At 32.2% G+C, this 5,074-nt stretch overlaps 2 non-coding genes across 2 annotated transcripts; both read right to left on the bottom strand.

Annotated features, from left to right (window-relative positions):
- Positions 1 to 3,886: 3,886 nt before the first annotated feature.
- On the bottom strand, positions 3,887 to 3,968 carry LOC127134238 (small nucleolar RNA R16). The gene has a single exon (XR_007807991.1). It is a non-coding gene; the product is annotated as a small nucleolar RNA R16 (small nucleolar RNA).
- Positions 3,969 to 4,025: 57 nt separating this feature from the next.
- Positions 4,026 to 4,107, bottom strand: LOC127134236 (small nucleolar RNA R16). The gene has a single exon (XR_007807989.1). It is a non-coding gene; the product is annotated as a small nucleolar RNA R16 (small nucleolar RNA).
- Positions 4,108 to 5,074: the final 967 nt, after the last annotated feature.

Consider the following 5,074-nt stretch of genomic DNA (forward strand, 5'->3'; position numbering starts at 1 on the left):
CCATATGAGTGATGGCTCTTAGAAGTGGGTTAGAGTCTCATACGGTGAAAAATACTCAAAGTGGGTTCGAGTCTCATACGAGTGATGGCTCTTAGAAGTGGGTTAGAGTCCCATACGGTGAAAAATGCTCAAAGTGGGTTCGAGTCTCATACGAGTGATGACTCTTAGAAGTGGGTTAGAGTCCCATATGGTGAAAAATACTCAAAGTGGGTTAGAGTCCCATACGAGTGATGGTTCTTAAAAGTGGGTTTAAGTCCCATACGAGCAATGGTTCTTAAAAGTGGATTTGAGTCCCATAGGGGAACCTGATATCCACCGTGAAAGTCGAATCATACGGACATGCGTGAACCAAACCTTGGCCTAGACGTAGGTCCGGTTGGGGATCGATGTTGCGTGAATCCGAATAGTGATTTGTTGAGTTATGCGAACTCAAGTGACATGTTTCCATACATTGCGTTTATCCCTCGGTTACTCAAGTCCTAGTTACAAGGTGCGAGTGATGCACAAATAACGGAAGGTGAATACTTGAGTTAGAATCAAATAGGAACCCTGTAGAGCCGAGTGGACCCATAGGATAGGAGAACTCACTGAAATTATTATCTCATAGGATAGGTTGAATCTAAGAGAAGTTGTTTATGGATGTTTCAAGGGATGCTATTTATCATGATCTTCCGCTATGGAGTTGTGTGCAATGAAGATATTGAACATAGTTCTTAGATTTTTATTGTTAGGCATTATTGTATAACATGTTCCATTGATGTTTTAGTTTGGACATATATATATATATATATATATATATATATATATATATATATATATATATATATATATATATATATATATATATATATATATATATATATATATATATATATATATATATATATATATATATATATATATATATATATATATATATATATTGATGCCATTAGGCATTATTGTATATGTTCCATTAACACTTGTATGATATTATTCTAGATATATATTATACGGGTTGTTACATTAGACATTTTTAGAAGCCTCACACCAATACCTCTCTTACAATCTTCTAACTTAAACACCACACCTATGGTGGATTTTGAATCAATGACACTATGGTGGATTTTGAATTCGACTTTGAATCTCCCAGGATCGAAGAACCTTTCACAACACAAACAAAATTTTTACGACTTTCTATTTGCAAACACTTATAAAAATTACACGGACTTTTACAAATTAAGTCATTTGTTGATAAATTACAATACTTAAATAAATTTGAATATATGAAATTTCTATTGAATCAATTTCAATGGAGAATTGATCTTCACTTTCAATATACAATTCAAAAATATATGAATCTTAAGTGTTTAAAAATTTGAATGAAACTTTTTGAATGATAACGAAATTTATGCACAAAATTTCATTGTTTTTTTATGTATGAATACTTTGAAAATTGTTTGAATTTTATGTAAATTTTGTAGGAAATAGCTATTTTGAAAACTAATGTATTTTGTCTTAAATACATCCTAAGAAACCTCTATGAAATTATGCAAAAGTTGAAGACATTTTCCATGAAAATTTGCAATGCTTTAGAAGGAAATGATTCATGAAAAGACACAATTTTGCATTATGTGTAGGATTTTTTAAATCAATCAATAGGACTTAAATAAATTCAAAAAAAAATTCAAAAAAACTGCCACATTTAAAAAAAAACCTAAATAAATCCAAATTTAATTGGAAGAGTGAATATGCAATCAATTGCATGAATAATAAAATCAATAGAGCTCAAGTAAAACATGGTTTTTTTACTTTTTAAAAGACTTAGCATGAAATATCTACACACATCAATCTTGATATTTGATTTAGATAGACTTCAATATTTGTCTTTTTAAAAATCTGTTGTCTTAATCAAAACTAAACTAATATAGATAGATGAAAATTTTTGTTCACAATCAAATCTATAGTAGACAAGTACGTATGGCCCCCTTATTAGCTATTTAATGGCATATTCCATGTTGTGTTTTTGCCTTTACTTGCCTCCTTACTTTCTCTACTTTCATCTGTCATCGTGGTCATTGAGATTTGCCATTATATGACTACCAATGGTCCTTTTGATTAGCTCTTTAATGACATATTCCATATGGTGGTGACTTCCATGGAAGCAATACTATTTTGATATGTCTGTCTAAATTCCTACAATAGGAAATTCAATATTTAGTATTATAAATGTTCACATGATATCATCCAAGTTGGGCGATTAGGACTGAAAAGCAAACTCATGCAGCTCATGAAAGTTGCCGAGGTAAGAGGGTTGAATTCCTAATAACTGAAATTCAATAAGGTAAGAGGGTTGAATTCTTAATATCTAAATTTTAATATTCAGAATCGATAATGACAATGGGGACCTTCAACTATACCTCTCACTTCATGGGTGAGTTTCAAACTAGTTTCAAACTAAGCCGGGAAAAGAGAATGACTTCCCCAATTTCCACCAGGACAATCCTTCCACCAAATAATCTAGTCTCTCTTCTTCTTGGATGATGTCATTACGTCGACCCAAGTTTTACTGGATGAAGCACACTAAAGGCTTTTCCTCTATGCATTAAAACCTTCCTTCAGAGGCATTTGAATAGGCATTTGAATTTTTATGTTCAACCATTCACGATTTACAATGAAGAAAGAACAAGAGATCTATAACTCCAAGGAACTGGAATCCCTCAGTGTCACTCAAAATAATTTTATGCCAAAACAAAATCCCTTCAATTACCATAAGATAACAACTTCTATAATTTAAAATCAAACTTGTTTCAAGGCATTGATCACTTAATAATGACAAATTTTCAACTAAATTTATTGTTTAATGGCACATTTGTCAATTGAATTCCAATTCTTCCTAATACCATTCTCTCCACATTAAAGTGCCTTATTATTTATGCGGCCAATGAGCTCAATAATAAAACACTGTTAGTGTCATATTACTATAACATACAATCAACATATTTTAAAAATAAAAATGTGACCGAATACATGAATATTACTGGGACAGAATACACGAATATTATTGATTAATAGCAAAATATTTTACATCATCGATAGAAGTTCCTTTTCTCAAACTAAAATATAACCCAAAATTTTCAATAAAAGTGACTTATTCAACCAGCGAAACTTAGTCATAAAACACAATTCTCAACTAAAATATAACCTACCAAATAGTCCAAAACGGAGACGGAGCTAATATAACCTACCAAATAGTCCAAAACGGAGACGGAGCTAACATAACCTACCAATAAGCCTAAAAAAAGGCGAAGGAGCTCTGGAGACGTTTTATAAAAGAAAATGTAACACCTAAATACATAATCTACATAACAGATCATGGATATTATATTTCCCTGTTTAAAATATCTCTAGAGCTGCTAACCGTTAGAATATGGCAACTATGGCAGCTTCAAAATTACTCTTCATATCTTTAGATCCGTTTGGGCTATTGTGGAAATTAAAAAGTTATATCAGATCAAACACACAACTAAATGCCCAGGCAAAAACAATGTGTACATATAAAAAAGACTGGGTACAATTTGGTCAAATGGCAAGGATAAAAGCAAATACTATCAATCGAATAAATAAAACTCTAAACCGGATTGGAACAAAACGGGTTAATTAATTAAAAATAATTATACAAACAAACAATAACCTATGAGGAAAATAGGGCGAAAGAAGAGATGTGTATTTTGCTCAGCGAGAGCATACAATTTCCAACTCATCGATATATCTCGTATTTGCAGACGTATTATGCAAATCATCATAGCAAAGTACACACATCTCAACATAATTTCATCTAAACCAAATAAAATACTGAGACATAAAGGAAAATATGCAATGAAAATTGATTTGACAGAGATAATAACAAGACATCAGATAATAATGAGAGTTTCATTCCCCACTGTAAATTCGGTGTGTAGGATAAGATTTCATCATCATATGCCAAATTAAAGAATAAACTACAAAGAGGATAATAATGAAAACTGATTAGAAAAAGATAATTACAAAGCATCAGATAATAATGAGAGTTTTATTCCTCACTGTAAATTCGGTGTGTAGGATAAGATTTCATCATCACATGCCAGATTAAAGAATAAATTAGAAACAGGATAAACGGATGAAAAATCTTTTTAAGAAAAACGATTGCATGACAGATCGAATAATGTTCTATGATATGAGAAAAGTTGAAACCCTAGACGGAAACGGTACTGACCGTAAAACTGTTTGATCTTAGATGCAATGCGTTGTATTTATAGCTGGAAATGATCGTATACTCTTTCTTAGGCCCAATTTACCCTAAGGCCCAGAAAAACGGTTTCTTATTTGAATGGGCTTTAGGGCCCAATTCCTTTTAAATCCAAATGACAAGAAAATTCAGTTGTAGGCAAAATTGAAGTAGGAACTTAATAATTTTTTGTGACAAGAATTTTCAAAATAATCCATTTTTTAAGAAAATTTCCAAAACACCCCTGGTTTCAAAAAAAATCTCAAATTACTCAATTTTTAAGAGGAATCGCCAATTGAATTGACGACTTCTCTTAAAAATTGAATGCAGACGCCAATTGAATTGGCTATGGCACCTAACCAATTGGATTGGCGCCCCTGTGTATACCTTGAGAGGAGGCGTCAATTGGATTGACGCCTCGGTGTAAAATGCAATTTTTGTGTTATAAATAGATGCGTTGTGTGAGTCATTGTTCCACATCTCAATTAATCATTTGGCAATCATGTTTGATGTTCGTCGTCGATACGGAAAGGTGATTTATGCGAGAGACAAACCTCAGATGTTGATGCTGTTCTGGAACATCACTACGTTCGATCAACTGAAGAGGGAGTTGGTTAGTTGGTTAAATGGAAAAAAAACCATAAGGGAAAAAAATTATAAGTACTAAGAGACTTGACAGTATCTTTGGTTGAGTGTGAATGAAGACTGATAAGGATGCTAGGGAAATGATGTTCGGTCGAGATGACATCAATTTGATTGTTGTAATCAGTTAGAAATATTTCTGTTTTCAGATAGACGTAAGGATCACCTCCGACCGACAGACGTAAG

The sequence above is a fragment of the Lathyrus oleraceus genome, chromosome 3, assembly GCF_024323335.1.
Source record: "Lathyrus oleraceus cultivar Zhongwan6 chromosome 3, CAAS_Psat_ZW6_1.0, whole genome shotgun sequence".
Taxonomy (NCBI): Eukaryota; Viridiplantae; Streptophyta; class Magnoliopsida; order Fabales; family Fabaceae; genus Lathyrus; species Lathyrus oleraceus.